Genomic DNA, 21,315 nt, shown 5'->3' with positions numbered 1-21,315 from the left:
AAAGAAATGATGATCAAGGAAAAAGCATGCAGGGCGGTTGAGATATTGTTAACTGGTTATGAAAATCACTTAGCCCAGATATTTTCGACATTCCAAATGATAGTTATTTAATTAATGAAGTCAGCGTACAGGAAACAATGTTAATAGGAATATGTATATACAGACATGTATATGCGTATATGAATAGGGTTACAATTCAAGCTGTGTCACTCTTGAAGTACATCTGTTTTTCCCAATGTTATAATTTCTTATATCCGTGAGGTATGCATTAGAGTTGAACATTCTGGAAATATTGTTTGCAGTAAAATTATATATCAAAACAGGAGATTGCAAAACAATTTATTTTGGTATTATTTCATCAGAGATTCTCTGAACAATTTCTAATAGGATATTTCTTACATGTTTATCCTATATGTACAAACTTGTAATTCCTATCAGCAAATGAAACACGTATAATGGTGATTAAATAATACCAAAATCGTTTCCCAACCTCCATATATAGACACACACGCATGCACACATTATATACACACACACACACACACACACACACACACATCCTTTCTAATATGAATTCAAGCTCCGATATTTTGGGAAAGGGGGTTAGCTGATTACATCGATCTCGGTACCCAACTGGTTCTTATTTTATCGACTTCGAAAGTATGAAAGGCAAAGTCGACCTTGGCGGAGCTTGATTTCAGAAGACTGATGAAACGCCACTATTTTGTCCGTTGTGCTAGCGGTTCTGGCAGTTCGTCACACACACACACACACACATTATATATATATATATATACACACACACACACATATGTGTGTGTGTGTATTTATATATATATATATATATATATATATATATATATATATATATATATATATATATATATGAGTGCGTGTGTTTATTCATACACGCACACCGGTATACACACATACATACACACAGGTGTGCATGTACACACAAATATGTATATGATGGCGCTCAACACGATTTCAAATCATTTTATGAAACCTGCTGCTGGAATATATCGACAATTATAGGTTTTCTGCTATGGCTCTTTGATGACCACAAGCTCTAATTTCTTTTTTCAATTTTCTTTTCTTTTTTTTATGATAGAAAAAATTAAGCAAATTAGGGCTACGTAGTCATCTGAAGGCCCCAGCTGAAAAGCTTTCAAATCTGCTATAATCGAAATCGAGCGGTTTACCATCATATTCATATGTGTATGTACATTTACATACAGGTGCAGGCGTGGTTGTGTGGTACGAAGTTTGCTTTCCAACCACATGGTTCCAAGGTTCATTTCCACTGAATGACACTTTGGTCAAGTATCTTCTACAATAGCCTAAAGCTAACCAATACTTTGTGAATGTATTTGGTGGACAAAAACCGAAAGAAGTCCGTCGTGTACACTTTAATCCGGAAGAAGCATTACTTATGATCTTTATAGGCCATTCGATATTGATGGGTTTAATGTTCTGTTTAAAACATTGTAGGTCAACACTTGCAAGAAAAACAAGAGCATTAAGGAAGGAGATTGTAGAGAGACGATAATGTATTTACGAGGAGCTTCTGTAAGATCGCTTGATCAGATAGTTAGAAAAGCAGCTAAAATCTGTTAGTCTTTTAAAGAGAAAATGAGCGTTGCTAAGTGTAAAAAAGACTAAATAGTCAAGAATAGAATGCTTTTAAACAGAGGCAAAATTTCCCTTGAAGCATTCTATATCATTTTTCAAAAAGGAAAAAAGTCATCTGATGAGATGTACACAGCTGAAATACATTTGATTATAGCGTTTTCGGTCAGGGCTGGGATGAGACTAAATAAAAACAGCAGTACAGTAATCCAATGTGTAGCTTAGCTGTTGCCAGACAAACATATTGCAGTACTTCGATGTCTGAATCCAACAGTGTGACCTTGAGCAAGCATTAATCTGTGAATTGCGTCCATTAATTCAAGAGACAACCTTGGTCACGCTAAACGGAGACAACACAACAATGCTTAATGATAATTCAAGATAAGAGAATTACATTGATACTAGAATGGAGTGTGAGAGCTTTGTCGTAAAAAAAGTATCGATATTGCCATGAGCCAAGAAAGAAGCCGCTAAGCAGTCGCTCGACCTGCTGAATAATAAGCCAAATTCACTCTAATCACACCCTATATGAAGGACTTTTTTGTCAAACAAACTGAAATGATAGTCACGGATGAAACGCTTTTGATAAGATAAACTGATATTTCCAAACCTAAGGTCTAATAATTTTGGGGGCAGAGAGCAAAAACATGAGTATTGTATGTTGGGAGTGTGTATCTTTGCATGTATTTGATCCGAGACGAAGGAGAGAGAGAGAGAGAGAGGGGGGTGGAGAGATCCATAATCGCTTATCCGACAAAATATATTTTGTCTGACTAACGATTATGGATTAACATTTTTATTCACCCTTAGACTTATCTTTTGAGTACTTTATTCTAAGTGACTGGACATAGCTTCTTTTGAACTTGTCACCCCTGGAATGAATGAAAATCACACACACACACACACACACACACACACACACACACACACACACACACACACACACACACACACACACACACACGTATCAACAAAATTATAATTCGACATTGAATCGGATAACTTCGACAATTAAACAACTTGGTTATTGAAACAACTGGATAACACGACGTTGAAAAGACAAGTATTGTTTCCATAAAGAAAATGGTAAACTACGTGGTTTTTATTGTTTGATCTCAGTCAACTCTGACCGAACAGACCTATGATGAAAGGCATTTCAACCATGACCATTACGCTTATTTCTGTATTTCTCTTTTCAAACCGCGCCTCCAAGATGCTGATTCAGTTTATATATATATATATATATATATATATATAACAGTAGGATATGGCTTCATGAAGATTTGACTGCTGCTTCTAGCACAGACAGGCTCCACTTCTGGTTCATGATAGAGTATTTTGTGGAGAGCATTGAAGTTTCCGGCTTACTGAGAAAGGATCGTGAATATTCGGCTCACCGAAACCACATATGAACTTTAAAAATGGTTCATTATAGAGACCATAGTATCACTGTTTCAAAAACGGCACAAGCAAAGACCTACGGTTTAAGTTTGATTCACTATCACGCGATTTCGAGTTCAATCCATGTGACAAACAGCATAAAACTAAAATGTATGTGTTCTTTTTATTCGTTTCACTCATTGGACTACAACCATGCTGGAGTACTACCGTGACCGTCAATTATCTTATAATTTTGCTAATTACTCTATCAGTATCTTTTGCCGAATCGTTAATTTACATGTATGTAAACAAAGAAAAAAGCACAACGGTTGTCAAGCGGTGGGGGGCAAAAAAAAAAAAACATAACATACGAACATAAACACACGCGGCGGGCTTCAACACAGTTTCCGTTTCCCAAATTCACTCACAAGGCATTTGTAGGACAGGGGCTATAGTAAAAGACACTTGCCCAAGGTGCCGCGTTGCGGGACTGATCTCGAAACCACGTGGTAGTTGTCTCTTAGTAGGTCCAATTATAGCTGTCGTACACGCCACATCATATCCGTGAAATAGAGCTCCACTTGCGCAAATTTAGACATTGGAAGTTTTGAATATCTATGGTCTGACCATCTCTTATTTATAGATTGGTGATTCTGAGCCTCCAGATACTTATTGGTCACACAAATAGGTCCACTCTCGTGAAGAAGCAATCAAAGCTTGAGAATTAATTAAAAAAATAAGCTTTAACAAGTGTGTGTGTGTGTGTGTGTGTGTGTGTATATACATATATATATATATATATATATATATATATATTTATTATATATATATATATATATATATATAAATATCAGTAGAATGACTTTTTCCTCAAGTTCTTTTCAGGTCACGCTTTAGGCCATTAAATTTCCCATTTCTGATATACGGTATTGAAAGTCAGAGATTAGTGTAAAATATTTATTCTCTTTTTTTTTCTTTGAAAGAAACATGTGTGTGTATGTTGATAACAACGCCCAGTTCCTGCTTATCACATTACAAATGCTAATCTTTAAATAACTCTGTTGATGCTCACTGTTAAGATACATCCTTAGTTTTTCACCAAGTCAAGTGACATTACAGATCAGCAATGGGCAACGTTTTACGGAAAGCAGGACGCGTGAGACATGGCTCACCGTCAGACGAATCACGATAATAAAAACATTCAAGCAATTTTTCGTTTAAGCGTGCCATTCAGAAAGTCACGCGGGCCGCAAGTATCTCCAGCCTATGACTGCATGTTACAGATAACTCTTTCTGCAAATAAAGCACAAAGCCTGATATTTTGGGAATGGGAGATAAGGGCTAGTGGATTAATTACATCGACCCAAGGACTCCACTGATACTTATGTTATCAACCCCGAAAGGATGAGAGGAAAAGTTGACCTCAGTAGAATTTAAACTTAGAACATAAGGAAACTAGAAAATCACTCGGAGAGTGCAGGCCTCCGCCAAGCAGCTCATTTCCACCCATATACACGCATGCTGAAAATCGCTTAATTTCTCAAACCAACACCGGCAAAAACATAACCTCCTTAGTGGGGATAAAAAAAAACACAGGCATATGATTTCAAGAAAAAAAAAAACCCTTTAAAAACAGGAATCCTCTGAAGCAGTTCACAACCACCAACATTATCAGCAGCATTGTCATTGCTTCCACTTCAACCACATACCCCGCCATCAATGTTATCATGACGGTGACCTTGACAGTCACTTTCAACACTATAATCAGTATAACCACTGCAATACCACCATCACACAACTAACACTATCATCAACACCACTATTACCACCATCACACATTACACGGCTCCTGTCGCCATTATAACCACCGATATTATTTTATCCTACTCCGAATATCGTCGTCATCAACACTGTCTCTGAACAGCAACGCCACCATAGGTTACGTGGAAACGATGTGCTTTCAAGGGAGATAATCAAAGAACGTAACACTATGTAAATATAACAAATGAAAAATCCTTCAAGAATCCTTAAAAATTCCCGGATCACTACCAAAATTTCATCATCTGTTCCTTGTGCCATTACTAACTTTTCCTGCCAGTTTCATCAAATACCGTTCACAACTTTTTGAGCTATTTTGCACACAGACGAACAGACGGACAAACCAACGCCAATGAAAACATAACCTCCTTCCTTGGCGGAGGTAAAAATGCCGCTAAATCATTTTCGTCGTGCTTAATGATTCTGCCAGCTTGCTACCCTTAACACTATAGATAATAAGAGTACCTCATTTGATGGCATAAAAGAAGCATGGGTATGTTATATGCACTCCAACCGATTTCAGCATCGCATATACAGAAAAATATGTTTATAGTGCATTAAAATACGTAATATAGGTCCAACTTTTCATATAGGATAGGGGTTGATGTTTAGAAACTTCATGTATAAGTGTCTCTTATATGCCATCAAAAATTGCTGTTGTTGTCAAACCCCAGGTCAGCTCTGATTGAGTGTACCTATGATCAAAGATGACTATCCCATTATATCACCAAACTTGTCCACGTTTTTTTGGTGGGGGAAGTGGTGTGAGTTTCTCGTATGTCAAAGGATTGCCTAAAGGCTCCTTCTGGTTGTCTATAAATACTGTTATTCGAGCCCAGTAAGGCTCACCAAATAATTTTTTTAATTAGACAATTATATTCAAGTAATATAACGTTTGAACAATCGCCATGCTTTACTGGTGCTTATTTTATTGACCCCCAATGAGATTATATGAAAATGAGAGCAGTCGCTCGATAGACTAGAAATAGCAGCCGACGTACTCAAAATACATATCGTTTAATATAAGAATAGGAGACATTGGATAATGTAATCTCACAATTCTAGAAAGACGAAATGGTCACGGTTGGAATGCTTTTGTTCATAGATCCATTTGATCAGGGTTGAACAACAAATATAAACCGATCGCTCGAGGTGCTGAAATAAGCAACCAATCGCCCTCGAATCACAATGTCTTCTTTAAAAAAAAAATTTAAAAAAACCCAATGAACATTGTAGTCCTAGATACGCTATGTCCGAAAAAATAGCTGAATGGTAATAGCTGGATCAGAAAATAACCTAGAGGCTAAACAACAAAAACAAGAAAACGAAAGACAATATCGAAAATCATTCTGTCGTTGTTTTACGCAAAAATAGTGACGTGTCTAGTTCGGTGCTCCATGCCTTCCGCCATGTGGCTTGCAACACAAGAACCAAAGAACTAATTAATAATTCATTATAATAACAGCGATCGTTAGCTAAAGCTCCAGAAACTGGTTTATAACACCTCGCAGAAAAATTTGTAAAAATACACCATAGCCTATACAGAAAGGAATGAGCCATGCCTCGGTGCTGGGGTATGATAAAAACTTAAAAATCTTACTTTTTTTTTATGCTACTGCAATTTATTTCAAACAGAACATCACTTTCTCGACGCATGCGCACGACTACGCTATTATATCATCGGAGTCAACGGTTTTCTTTTATAACGAAGGCCATCTAATACGTAGTATTTATTTTCGTGTTAATGTAGTGTTTCCATTAGAAAGAATCAATAAGAACAAAACAGTTTTAGGACAAAAGACTTATCTTGCTATCATTGGTTAGTGTCATTAATATAATAACGAGAGAGAAATAGATAAGACAGTGTATGTATCTCTCTATCTCATCTGTTTTGAGATGGAAAAAAAAGAAAGAAACAGGAAAATATCTTTAACCCAACTGATGCTTTCTGTTTTTATTAGAAAAGCTACATATTCTTTGTGGGATAAATATTGATCTTGCGAGTTGTTTCTTGTAAGCGTGGAAAAATTACTTATCCACGGAAGTTTATTTACATAAGCTGAGACACCTATATACATACATACAGGTTATAAAATTTAAAAAAACAAAATGGATCGATGTGCATTGCATTTGTTCAATCAACGGAAGTACTTAGTTCATTATATCGGCATACAAGTGGCCGAGTGTTTAAATGACACTCTACATACACTTAACATAATGTTTTGGCAGAGAGCATGATAAGGATGACCTCTTCTGAATTATAGAGTCCATCAACTGGTTTCCAGTTTTTGTCTACACACTTTCACTTCCAAGCCTTGGATCAACTCATCCTCTTTTGTCAATACCTGCTCAAGATGTTGCACAATAGGATGAAATCTGAAACGTTTGTGACTGTAAAGTAAATTTAACTATTCAACCATGTACACACACACACACACACACACACACACACACACACAGAGTAAACCTAAAACTTAAAAATTACTAACAACTTTTTCTTTGTAAAAATTAATATGTACTCTAATAAAAATATTCAGCGATTCGTTCAATTCCATTTAAGATTGTTTTATACATTTATAAAACTTTTTCTTTCTAGGAATATAAAATTACTAGGAGTGGATTCCCAGTCCCTTCGCACCCGCCCCTTTTAGTCGCCTCTTACACTACGCAGGGAATATAACGACTTCATTCTACCGATCCCCCCCACCAGTCGCAGGGGGCGGGGTTACTAGTTAACCCATAGCTGAGACCCTTACAGGTGCTACCACTCAGGGGCAGAGTAGACCTGGGAACAATAGTGGCTAAGAAGTGGTTCCACACTCCTCAAACCCTGAAACCAGGGCCCTAGGGTCCCACTACCGGATGTAGTTTATAGTCATACCCAGAACTATAGGACAGGGATGCAATGTGGCAGGTGTTGCGGTTGTGTAGAGTAGATGGTAGATTACTGAGAGCTATTCTGAGTTTTTATAGAGAAGGTAGGGCGTGCGTTAGGGTGGGTGGTGAAATGAGTGAGTGGTTTGATGTGAAGGTGGGGTTAAGACAGGGTTGTGTGAAATATCCGTGGCTGTTTAATTTATATATGGATGGTGTGGTGAGAGAGGTGAATGCTACAACTTTTGGTCGGGGAGCCCAAATGGTAGGAGAAAATGGAAAAAAATGGCAGGTGAGTCCGTTCTTGTTTGCTGATGATACAGCACTGGTGGCGGATTCGGAAGAGCAACTGAGGAGACTGGTGGTAGAGTTTGGAAGAGTGTGTGAGAGGAGGAAACTGAAAGTGAATGTAGTTGAGAGTAAGGTGGTGAGATGTTCGAGACATGGAATGGCTGGTTGGATGGATGTGAGATGTTACAGGAGATGAGTGTTTTTAAGTATCTGGGATCACATGTGACAGCGGATGGGAGGTTAGCTGAGGAAAGGGGGATACAGAGTGAGGGAGGAGAGTAAGATACCTGGAGTTGTGAAAGGTATGCTGAGAGATAAAATGTTGAGTATGAAAACGAAAAGAGGTGTGTATGAGGGCATGATTGTGCCAACAATGTTATAGAGTGCAGAGATGTGGGGAATAGGAGAGGCGGAAAGGAGGCGACTAGATGTTGGAGATGTCTGAGGGCTATGGTTGGTGTGACACGGGTGGATAGGATGAGGAGGTGCGAAGGCGAGCAGGAATGAGAGAAAAACTAACAACCAAAATGGATAGACAAATGTTGAAGTGGTTTGGCCACAAAGAGAGGATGGATGAGGAGCGGATGGTAAGGAGTGTGATGAAGGCAGAAATGGTAGGCAGCAGAACCTGAGGCAGACCTCGGTTTGTGTGGATGGATGGAAGGGATGAGGAAAGCTTTGGTGGCTAGAGGTGTTGGAATGAGAGAGGTAAGAGACAGGGAAACTTGGAGAGTGTTTGTGGACGGATGAGTGAATTTGATGTTGCTCAAAAGGATACGGAACCAGTATGATGCGGTGGGGGTAAACCAGCATATGCTGTCGGGCCCCGCTTCTGATATTGGGGGGATGCATTCTTTGCCTTGACCCGAGCATAGAATGGAGCTTGCCTCGTTGAGCTGGGAAATGAATGGAATACCTAGGCGTCTTAAACAAGGGCTTTTAATGGAGGGACCTGTCAGATATTCATGAACCGCCCCTTAGTTCCTTGGACAAGATGTTAATTTGCTGGTTCTAAACCCTCACCCGCTCTTTTATAAGCCCGATTTGCATAAACAACAAGTTAATATTAATATATTTAGTGTAACAATAATATTAATTAGCTTTATTTCATTACAAAATGCTCCAACAAATTGAATAAATAATTAAGCGAAATTAAAATTACGCAAGTTTTGAAAACTGAATTTATTCCAAGAAGTCAACTTTTGAGACCAATAAGCTCATTGTTAAATTAATTTTGATATGATATGAGAGCTGTTATTGAACATTTTAGCAGTTATTATTTTGTTAATTATATTAGGACACAAAAAATTTTATTTTATAAATCTTCATAAAGCAAGATCAGGACGAACAGTATTAGAGCAAGTAAACGCGTATTTTTATTTCTACTGGCTTCAATCATTAGACTGCGTTCACACATTCTTCAAGGAATTATAGTCAATCGTCATAGCGATCTCCAGTACTTTAACTGGTACTTAATTCATCGTTCTAGTAAAATATGAAATGCCAAGGTAAACTTTGGCGTAAAGGGAGATAAATAATTTCAGTTGAACTTCGTGGGTATTTTTATGCGAATGAAACCACGAACTTTCATTGATTCATTCATACACACATACACATACATTCGACATCCACGCCTACACTCAACTGTGCATGTAAACATATGGATGCATGTATACGCGTTTACATGCAACAGTTACCTAATAAAAAGAGCCTTGTTTCTGGGCTTAAAACTAGATCTTTTTTCCATTGGCGAGAAAGAAAATGCATGCGTCCCCCCCCCCCACACACACACACGACGGACTTCAATTAAAATCTATCAAATTTCACTCCAAGATAACTGGTCGGCAGTAAGCTAAGATAAAAGACGTGTTGTAGAATCGAACCCAGAATCAGGCGTGGATCTTTTTTAAAACGGGGGCCACATTTTTCATTAATGTTTTACGTAGTGTTTTTGGTACGGAAAGACTTTCAAACTTCGTATACTTATCTATTTTGTGTTATAGAACAGAAAAATATTTTTGTATTCGAATTTATTTCATGTAAAAAAATTGTCTTATTTCGATAATTTCAACCAATCACTGACGTCCATTCAGCCGATATACATTAAGTGCCGACTACATAAACAAACGATTCTTCGTTTTATTTGCTTTTTTCATTTTAAATTTGCTTTAACCCTAAGCCTAACCCTAACCCTAGGGTTAGGGTTAATTGTTTCAGAATCGTTTGTTTATGTAGTCGGCACTTAATGTATATCGGCTGAATGGACGTCAGTGATTGGTTGAAATTACAGAAATACGACAACTTTAACATGGAATAATTTATGGATTTCTTTTTTTTTTTAAGAAGACTAAGAGAAAAAGATGTTTTATATGACACATTCTACCAGTGTTCCAAGTTTCAAAGTGTTTCGTTAATGAAAAATGTGGCCCCCGTTTTAAAAAAGATCCTCAGGCGTTTGTTAAGTGAGCTTCTTGAACAGCCATACTTGCACCAGTTCAACTTTTCACCAAAATGTAGATTTACCGGATTTAAGGCTGTAAAATTCCACAATACTTCAATCTCTTTACAGCTGCGACCGGAAATATTCCTAAACCGAAGAGGATATGTTGAGGCTTTAAACACATCCTTTACAAAGTTTACGAAAAGGAAATCGATATTTTCTCTCCTTTTAATATCGTGAAAAACCCAATAATTTGGCTGATTGATGAATGGCTTTAACATCTAACTGCCATTACTAAAATAAGTTTATAAATAGTATTCGAATAGAGGGTGGTACGTTGGATATATTAGGATACTACAACGGAGATTTTGATTCAGAAATATATCTATTATTAGTAGTGGATATATCGGGAGACTTACAATAGAGTTTATATTTCACAAATATGTTTATTAATATTCGAATGTAGGGCGGTAGTTTGGCAGAATCGTTAAGTATCGAGAAAAAAGAAACTGCAGTGCTATATTTGTTCTAGTTATTTGCGCTGAGTCCAAATGCTGCTGGGTCATCTTTGCCTTTCAGCCTTTCGGGGTTGATAAAATAATATACTAAACAGGTACTGGGTTCAATGGAGTCGATTAATCCCCTATCCAATAATTCCGGCCTTGCACCTGTACTAGAAACAATTATTAGTATTCGAATACCCCCTTGGTCAAATCTTTTAATCCTACTGAAATTGATTAAATTAAGTACCAGTCATGTACTGTACTGAGATTGATCTATCGACAATTCCCGTAATTGTTAGAGCGGTAGATAGAACTGCTTGGGTATCGGACAAAAAGTCCCTTTGATCTTTTTTTTTCTTTCTTTCTTCAGCGCTCCAGAATATGAAGTACTAGCCAAAGACTGGATTCGATATCCTCAATCATACACAGGCCTGTCGCCAAACACTGGAGCCTGGTGGTGCTTCAGAATATTCTGGGTGGGCACTAATTCGTAATGATGTTAAAGTGGAGTTTCGAAATAAGTGTATCACCGTGAATCTGAGGATGCACCATTGAATAGTGAGGGATCAGTGCCGCCAGTGTACCCTCTAAGCGACGGACATGGTTGTACACATCTTTTTAATTTGTTGCCTTGAGTTAATGTTAGAAATGAAAGAACGGCGAGTGGCAGATTCGGAAAAGCAACAGAGTTCAGTTGTGTAATTACTAAGTTATGTTCCTTTCTATTCCTTGCAGGAATCAACTTTGCTTTCAACATCCCAGTCAAGTACTAGATCAGTTTAAATAGATTAACATCCATACGCAGAATTTATGGTATTGTGCCTGTTAGAAATCAATATCAAGCAGAACAGGTAGCAGAATCACTAGAACGAAGTGCAATATCTTCATACATACATCCACATATGCAAGGACATATAACTAGAGGTTACTATGAAATAGTTTCAGATACAGTACTATGATATTGCAGTAATTTGATACTGTAAATTTAACTTTTACAGCCTTAAAATCTGATAAATCTAACATTCAGATTTATCGGTTCTGAAAAGTTTGCTCAGATACTGTGCAAAGTGTGGGTACTGGGTAGGAGATTCTTATAAACTAGGGCGTTTTATGTGGCACTTTAAGATTATTCTTAGTAAACAGACTTTATTTTAGGAAGGGACAATCTAGTGCATAATATTTTGTGCGATTCCATCAACAATTATTGTAAAATTAATAAACAAAATTATTTTCTGTTTATGTATTATGTTTTCAAATACTAAGATATTCTCAAACATATCGGGTTTTAACAGAATTAAGCATCAAAATTAGATACTTTTGCTCTTGGTACGCTATATTTCAAAATCATGTTGTTGTTGTACAAAGTTAACCTGTCGACTTATTTTCGTAAAATAGTTAACACATAAAACGCGACGGGCCACGATCGTGGTCACCAGGTACAGGTCGACAGGCCACGGTCGTGGCTCAGATAGATGCATTTAATTTATGGGCGTTTATTGGGGTCTAACGTCACCCAAACACTCCGATACCCCACAGAAGGTTAATAGTTCAACTCATGACTTTCAAATGATGTAAAACTTGCCACCATTATATACTAAGATATTTTAACTATTTTTTTATTTTTCATGTGCGCGTGGTAGTCTCATTTTCATAAAATGTGCTCAGTAGTTCATGCTATGTAAGTGCAAATCCCAGCGCTCTATAGGTTGATCTTTTTCTCTGAAAACAAAATGTCTTCTGAAGTTTTATCATAGATGCTAACTACAAGAAACTTCGTTGGAGCTACATAGTTTAGAGAAGCGCAAGGCTTTCTATTTAATACTAGAGAAAAAAATGTCAAATTCAATGAAAGTACATGAATAGTAAGGCGACTGTCAGAATTGTTAGCAAGTCAGACAAAATGCTTAGCGGCATTTCTTCCAGCTCTTTACGTTCTGAATTCAAATCCCGCCGAAGTCAATTTTGCCTTTCATCCGTTTAGAGTTGATAAAGTTATGTACCAGTAAAGTACTGGCGCCAATGTAATCGACCTGTCCCATCCCCTCAAAAATTAACAATTTTTGTTATCAGTTTAGTAAACACTTTGCCAATAAGATAGTTTAAAATGTTTTACTTGTTTCAGTCACTGGACTACGGCCATGCAGAGGCATTGCGTGATTCCAGTACTTATTTTGAAGTATGGCACTTATTGTAATGGTCTCTTGATGAACCGCTATATTACAGAGACACAAACAAGCCAACACCGGTTTCAAGCGGTGTGTGTGTGTGTGTGTGTGTGTGTGAGGCAAATCAAAAATAAAAACAGGAAAAGCAACAAAAGTCAAAAAGGATGTACACAGTGAATGGATCTTTTTTAAAACGGGGGCCACATTTTTCATTAACGAAACACTTTGAAACTTGGAACACTGGTAGAATGTGTCATATAAAACATCTTTTTCTCTTAGTCTTCTTTAAAAAAAAAAGAAATCCATAAATTATTCCATGTTAAAGTTGTCGTATTTCTGTAATTTCAACCAATCACTGACGTCCATTCAGCCGATATACATTAAGTGCCGACTACATAAACAAACGATTCTGAAACAATTAATCCTAACCCTAACCCTAGGGTTAAAGCAAATTTAAAATGAAAAAAGCAAATAAAACGAAGAATCGTTTGTTTATGTAGTTGGCACTTAATGTATATCGACTGAATGGACGTCAGTGATTGGTTGAAATTATCGAAATAAGACAATTTTTTACATGAAATAAATTCGAATACAAAAATATTTTTCTGTTCTATAACACAAAATAGATAAGTACACGAAGTTTGAAAGTCTTTCGGTACCAAAAACACTACGTAAAACATTATGAAAAATGTGGCCCCCGTTTTAAAAAAGATCCCAGTGAATATATTAGAGTGATGCTCAAAAAAAGTTTAAGTTGATAAAAAGAGGGTGTATGACATTTCGAGCATAGCTCCTCATCAGAAAGAGCAAAAGATCCTGAGAGAAGAGAAAGGGCAATCCGAGAAAAGCACGAGTGTCGTCTGAGAGAAGACATTTGTCCAAGGTACCACAGTGGAACTGAACCCGAAACCACGTGGAACCACATAGCCATGCCTACGCCTATATTAATATTTTTTTTTCTCCAGCTTTTGTTGCTTAAATGGCTTAAACAATAAAGAAATTATCATCATATCTGAAACGATTAACAAAATATCAGTTACAACGTGAAAGAGTTTAGGTATTGAATTTACAAGGAAAGATAAATTACCTGTTAAATTAATCCATGTTTCTTATAAATTCCTCTCGATCAGTGAATGTAAGCCCAGCCTAAGTGTTTTACAGTCAATCTTAACATACCGTATGACCATATCTAATTTACAATTTACAACTCGTTCCAGTTAGCAGCCAATAAAATCATCATAGGCAGGGAAGAAATATTTGAAAACGAAGCAATTGTTATTGTATAGCAGTAAAATGCAACAAGCGTTGTCTATATTAATAATAATCATCGATCGACTTTCAAACGCCAAGTATGTCGGAAATGTGGTGAAAAAGATTTGAAAGGTTCAAACAATTTCATTTTTATTTCTTTTTAACTTGATTGTTATCGTTTGTCAGAGGTAAGAACACTGCTTGTAAATTGATAGGTCATGTTTTTCATTTCGTATTTTTATTTAACTTTTTACTTTGTCCTGCTTACTGTCTACCTTACGGCCTTATGCCTCGCTTAGAAACCACTTTTTCAAAGAGTTATTAAATTCACCGCGCTAAAAATACATAAACTCACTGAAAATATAATTAAAGCTAACACTTTTTTTTTTTATATTTAGTAAATAACAACTTATCCACTACCGTACAAGACAAATATAGCAGATGTTAAAACTGAAATAGCAATATTTTTTCACCGAGCTTATTGTTATAATTATAATGATAACCATTGTCTGATATCCCATTCAATTGGCGATAGAAATTTGCAGCTGAAAACAATACAATTGAACAACAGATTTATAAACCAACGAAGAAGTCTCTAATTGGGCCACTCGACCTGCTAAAAATAGCAGCACAACGGTTTTTGATTAAGGTACAAAACCAGTAGTTGTGAGAGGAAGGGATAAGGCGGTAATAACATCAACCCCAGTCTACTTAAATTTCTTTAATTTATCGACCCCGAAAGGATGAAATGCAAAGTTGACCTCGGCAGGATTTGAACTCAGTAAGTTGGTAATACCGCAGGGTATTTTGTTCGACACACAAGCGATTCCGCCAATCCGCTAGGGCGGGACAAGTCTGATAAATGAAATCCTCGATATACTATGTGTTAAAGAAGACAGGAGAGTCACAGTTGGAACGGCACTGATCAGAGTTCTAAATTACATTTAGACAACAACAGCTTCAAGTATAATTTAAACCCTGTCATCTTGTTCAAATGGAAGCTTTGATCAAACGCAAAAATGGTAGCATGTGGTGAGGCAGATTTCCGTTGCTCTTTCCAGCAGGTTCACCTACCACGTATAAGCTTCCTAGTTGATGTAAACGAAGTTGTTGATAGTTATAAATATTTAAAGTAATCTAACATTATTCATACATTTACTTCTGTAGTCACTGGATTTTTCGGCCCTTTAACAGAATCGCTGTTATTTGATTTTAAACCTAAGACAACTGTGAACGTACAGAGATGGTTGTTTAAAAGAATCTTGAAGCAATGCTACAAACCTTTTCTCTCTTGTCTCCATAATTTAATGTGTGTGTGCGCGCGACCGCTTACTCACGGGGTGATAAATTCAATGGAACATGATTAGGTCACTTAGAATGAAGAACACAGCAAGAAGTCTGAGTCAAGACATCTAATCAATAATCTTGAGTCCGAGCTGGCAGAATCGTTAGCGCCTCAGACAAGATGCATAGCGGCATTTCTTCGTTCTCAGTTCAAATGCTGCCGGTGTCGATTTTGTCTTTCATCCTTCCGGAGCCGATAAAATAAAGTATCAATCAAATATTGGAGGGAAGGAACGATGTAATCAGCTGGTTCCCTTTTCCTAAAAAATTGCTGGCCTTATGCCAAATTTTATAAACAATTCTTATTAAGGTGGCGAGGTAGCAAAATCATTAGGGTGTCGGACAAAAGGTTTCGCAGAATTTCTTTTGGTTGTTTACTTTCGAAGTTCAAATACCATTGAGGCCAACTTTGTTTTCCACCCTTTTAGGGTTGATAATATACCAGTCAAAAACTGGGATCGATGTAATTGACTAACTCCTCACCCTATAACTGCTCACCTTGAACCAATATCTGCCGCTATGTTCCGAGTTCATATCCCACCGGAGTCGACTTTGCATTTTATCTTTTCGGGGTCGATTAAATAAGTACCTGTTACGCACTGGGGATCGATGTTATCGACTTAATCTCTTCCCCCAAATTGTCTCTCCAGTAGAAAGGATCATTATTGGAGGGTGCTTGGCCTAGTGGTTAGGGTGTTGCACTCACGATCTAGCGATCGTAATTTCAATTCCTAGACCGGGTGGTGTGTTGTGTTCTTGAGCAAAGCACTTCGTCTCACGTTACTCTGAGATCACTTCGACACCTGACGCGTGGAACCTGTTCAGACAATGTCGAACATTTTATCGTGCAGGTCGGCAAAAGCCGAACGCTCATACGTAGTCTTCGACGGGAGAGTCCATTATTATTATTATTCCTATAAAATGATGATAAAGCAATGAAAGGCACAATGGCCACAATAATTCTACTGTGATGCAATTGTCCACGATACCAAATGAAACCACTTGTCAAACAGGTGCAACACAAGAATTATTTGTATTCATCTGCAGAGACTGCAATTATCACACATCCAATAGTTATTAGCTGGCATAAAATATACATAATTTGTATTATATTATCAAAGTGTTCACTAATTTACATAGAAACCAGGTCGTGAATTTAGTGGGAGGCAATAACCAATTGGCGAAAGCGCGTGATCTAGTTGTCAGTGTATTGGACTCACGATCGTAAGATCGTGGTTTCGATTCCAGGCCCAGGCGGTGTTATGTGATGTGTTCTTGAGCAAAACACTTCATTTCATGTTGCCCTAGTTCATTCAGCTGTAAATGAGTGGCCCTGCGATGAACAGGCGTCCCCCCGTTGGAGAGAAATGTTATCGCGGTCACTTACACGCCGTGGAAACCGAGTAACCCGGTTCTATGAGCCCTAATACTTGAGACAGATTTTTGTTCTCAGGTAGCAAACTATTTCCTATCTGCTTACCCCTAGAAAGTATGAAGAATGATTAACATTTTCTTCAAACTTTGCTTTTGTTACATTTATTAAAACCTCAAAGAATCCCTCTCAATACATAACTATGATGCTCCCCCCACTACTCCTGCTCATATCGTCAGCCACTAAGGGACATGCTGAAGTGGTTAAGGTCAAGCAACTGACAAGCAAATCTGTGGTATTGAGTAGAATGTTTGTTATAAAGATATTTCTGCTTCAGCAACTTAGCGCTGAATGTCTGAAATGTAATGGAAAATAGGTCAGTTTCAAAACATTGATATCTAGGTCACAAAAGCAAAGTTTCAAGAGAATAGTACTCAATTCCTTTGATTTCTAGATAGAAGCAAATAGGATATAACACTTACTGACCAGCGACAATAAATGAAAATTTTGTTAGACAGTGTAATCAATTATATCCTTCCTCAGTATTCAGCACTACTTTATCAATCGCTGAAAGTAAAGATGATCTCAGCAAGATTTGAACTCGGAACGTATTAAAAGAGTCGTAACTAAATACACTGCAAATTATTTTGTTCGACAGTCTTCCGATTCCGCTGTCGCAATGAAATGACAAGTAGCAGTTGCGTGCTCTTCAGAGATCGATAAAATAAATACTGCTAATTGTGTCAATTTAGTTGACCACACCTCTTCCTTTTCAATATTGATACACTTCTGTCAACGTGAAAGATCAATATTTGATGGATTTAAAACGTGTAATAGGATGAGAACATGTTGGCAACAAAGCAGAATATTCGATTTATTTCAATGTTCTACCTTTTACTGGTTTCAGTTATTAGACTGTGGCTATGCTGGAGCACTACTTTGAAGGATTTTAGTCGAACAAATCAATCTTAGTACGTTTTTTGTTTCTTTTTTTTTCTGTGAGGGGTACTTATTCTCTCGATCTGTTTTGCCGAACCACTAAGTTACGGAGAGCGTAAAGAAATCAGCACCGTTGTCAAGTTGTGTAGGGGCAAGGAGACAGACAGAAACACACAATGGGTTTCTTTTAGTTTCCATCAACTAAATTCACTCATAAGGAGTTGGTCGGTGCGAGATATAGAGACATTTGCCCAAGGTGCCACGATAAGGAACTGAACCCACGACCATGTGGTTGGAAAGCAAACCTTAACACATAGCCATACAATATTTTTTTTTTATATATACTTTTTATCCAACGTACATGATTCACTTCAAAGGACTTCTGAGGCTCGGGGAAAAGATGGAAGCCCGAATGCTTGCAATAGAGTGAACTCTGTTGAAAGTAACCAAAGGGTTCTTTTAGATGGTGGTGTGGAACCAGGTAATGGATTAAGTCTATCACCCAAGTGAGCCATAGCGAGATTTGAACTTAGAATATAAAGAGCTAATAGAAATGCCCCACGGTCTACGGTCCGACAGAGTTTTGCCAATCCATCGCCCTGAATTGGCACTATTTTTTATCGGTCCCGAGAAGATGAAAGGCAAAGTTGATCTCGGCGGGATTTGAACTCAGAACGCCAAATGTTTGAACTAATACTTTCATATGATTATCTAAGTTATTGCTGACAACCATTAACGGTGTGGCTGTGTGCTAAGAAGTTTGCTCCCCAACCACATGGTTCAGGGTTCAGTACCACTGTGTGACTTGGGCAAGTGTCTGCTACTATAGCTTCGGGCTGAACAAAGCCGTCCACCAAATCCGAGTGGATTTGGTGAACGGAAACCCAAATAAGTCCGTCATTATGTATATATTAAATATATTATATGAAAAAGGACATCAGAAACCAAGGCAAGACGAGTATCTCATGTCATTTAGAATGTTTAATTAGAGTAAGGTGAATTTGAGGTAGTTAATTAATTACCTCAAATTCACCTTACTCTAATTAAATATTCTGAATGACTTGAGATACTCGTCCTGCCTTGGTTTTTGTTGTCCTTTTCCTCCAATATATACCTGCTAACCTAGCTCCAGCCTCAGCTGTGAACTTGGAATCTAACGGATGACCAATTGAAGTACTTACACAGCCTACCTATTCGTTTGGATCACCAGTAAACTAAACCCCCTCATATTCTTAAATGAGAGAGTGTGCGTGTGTTTGTCCACCACCAACGCTTGACAACCAGTGTTGGTTTGTTAACGTCCTTGTAAATTACCGTTTCGGCAAAATAAACAGATAGAATAAGTACCAGGTTTTAAAAAATAAAAACCCACCTCTTTAAGGTGGTGCCCCAGCATGGCCGCAGTCTAATGACAAAGAAATTTTTAAAATAAAAGATACATGATTATATCACAAGCCAGCAAGAAAGCGTCAACATGATCGCTCGACCTGCAAGAAATACCAGCCAAATCGCCCTTAAATTACAGTTTTCAAAGGAGACATACACACACATTGGCCAATGTAGTTCTAGTTATATGATGCCTGGAAAACGAACTAGAGTTGCCGCGGGTGGAATATACCGTTGATTTTCGATATGCTCAATAAGAGCCAACCTGGGGCTAAACAAAATCAAGACGAATTAGATTTAACAAAGAAATATTATACGAGTAATTAGATTTAACAATACGATTAATTAAATTTCAAAGAAATACAATCTGATTGAAATTATGAACAAAAACTATTTCAAATTTTACGAAAGTGATTTGCAATCCAGACATATCTTCAAGACACAAACATTAACTTCTATGAACAGACAATCTTTAATTACTGTAACGATATAGGAAATTTTCCCAGGGATACCATCTGCAAAATACATTAAGTGAAGGATAAAATAAGAATGCTAGTTCAATTAAAATTGTACCCAAAATACAAATTGATACGAGATTATCTTCCATCTATGATTCAAAACCGACCAGTCGAAATCTTTATACAGATCCTGTAAACAATACTTATTTATAAAGATCTAGGATGTCAAAGATAAGAATTTCTTAGATGGGTTATATATATGTGGTCATCTTACCTGCTAAAAATAGTAGTCAAATCTCCCTTGAATGACACTGAATAGTTTAGTTTGACATACTCCTATAAAAGACGTTAGTTACACCTTGAACACCGTTGATCACTGATCTGTTCAGCCGTGTCTGAATTGCAACTGATCACCAGCTGACAGAGGTTCATCATCATCGTTTAACGGCCGTTTTCTATGCTGGCATGGGTAGTACGATTTGACAGGAACCGACGAGCTAGAGAATGTTAGCTTTGGCACGGTTTCTATAGCAGGATACTCTTCCTAACGCCTTCTACTTCATAATACGCATATTAGGTGCTTCTCATGTGGTACCGGCGCAAGTGAGGTCACCAAGTAACTCGTAAGAAAAGACCTCGCAACTGAGAAGAGATGCAGTATTGAGTGAGATAGCTTTGTGCCAGGTGATGAGAGGTTAAAGTATAATAGAGAGACAGGTGCCTTGCAGTAGAGGAGATACATGGCTACCCCAGTTGGGAGAGGAAAGATGGTGAAGTGGTATCAGAGCGTACCCGCAAGCTACAGGAAGGTGAACATCACAAATTTGTAGTTGAGAAAGATATAGTCGATTGACCCCCATAATATTACAGGTACACAGTAATATAGTTTATATATTTAATTATGACAGTTTCTTTGACAAAATAACACGGAATAAATCAAAGAAGAGCACGAAATACTGACAGAAATATATTATTCTTTTGCTGGTTCCATTAATTGAACGGCGGCTATGCTGGAGCGTCGCCTTAAAGAGTTTTAATCAATTATATCGAACTCAGTATTTGTAGTTAATTCATGTATTTATACTCTAACGAATATCTAACCTACGTTTGTTTTGTTTTTTTCTTTTTACCTAACACCAGTTTTTCACCGGTAAACATAAAAATGTTCTTTACTCAACGTTTAACTATCAATGAAGGAGGCGGAGGCAGTCCTGGGCAAGGTCTCTCATGAAAGAGCATGAAATGCCCGTGCATGCAAGTCTTCTCTTACCACACCACCGACTTTGTCTATATATAGGAGTGGCCAGCGGTCGATATAATTTGGCACAAAGGTCATCGCAGGTCAGGCGTTGCCTTGAAAACTGTAAAGAGCCGAAATAGATATAGCAGGGTAACCTGTTTGACGCTCTTACAAATTTCGTTAATTTATTGTCGGCCCTCGGATAGGTGAATACTTTATCTC

The 21,315-nt window shown here is 37.4% G+C and overlaps 1 protein-coding gene across 14 annotated transcripts in view; it reads right to left on the bottom strand.

Annotated features, from left to right (window-relative positions):
* The window catches only part of LOC106878551 (protein PALS2), a 97,597-nt gene that overhangs the window by 60,629 nt on the left and 15,653 nt on the right, over nt 1-21,315 (bottom strand). The window contains exon 1 of one of the 14 annotated variants that reach the window (XM_089346898.1): nt 14,191-14,400. The exons of 11 other annotated variants lie outside the window; for them this stretch is intronic. The gene's annotated coding sequence lies outside the window, so the exon portion shown is untranslated. Of the gene's footprint in view, nt 1-14,190; nt 14,401-21,315 lie in introns of those variants that run through there. 2 more of the 14 variants (XM_089346901.1, XM_089346888.1) reach the window with 2 other exon arrangements.

The sequence above is a fragment of the Octopus bimaculoides genome, chromosome 2 (genome assembly GCF_046866305.1).
Source record: "Octopus bimaculoides isolate indiv1 chromosome 2, ASM4686630v1, whole genome shotgun sequence".
Lineage (NCBI taxonomy): Eukaryota > Metazoa > Mollusca > Cephalopoda > Octopoda > Octopodidae > Octopus > Octopus bimaculoides.
This window is presented reverse-complemented; position numbering and strand designations above follow the sequence as displayed.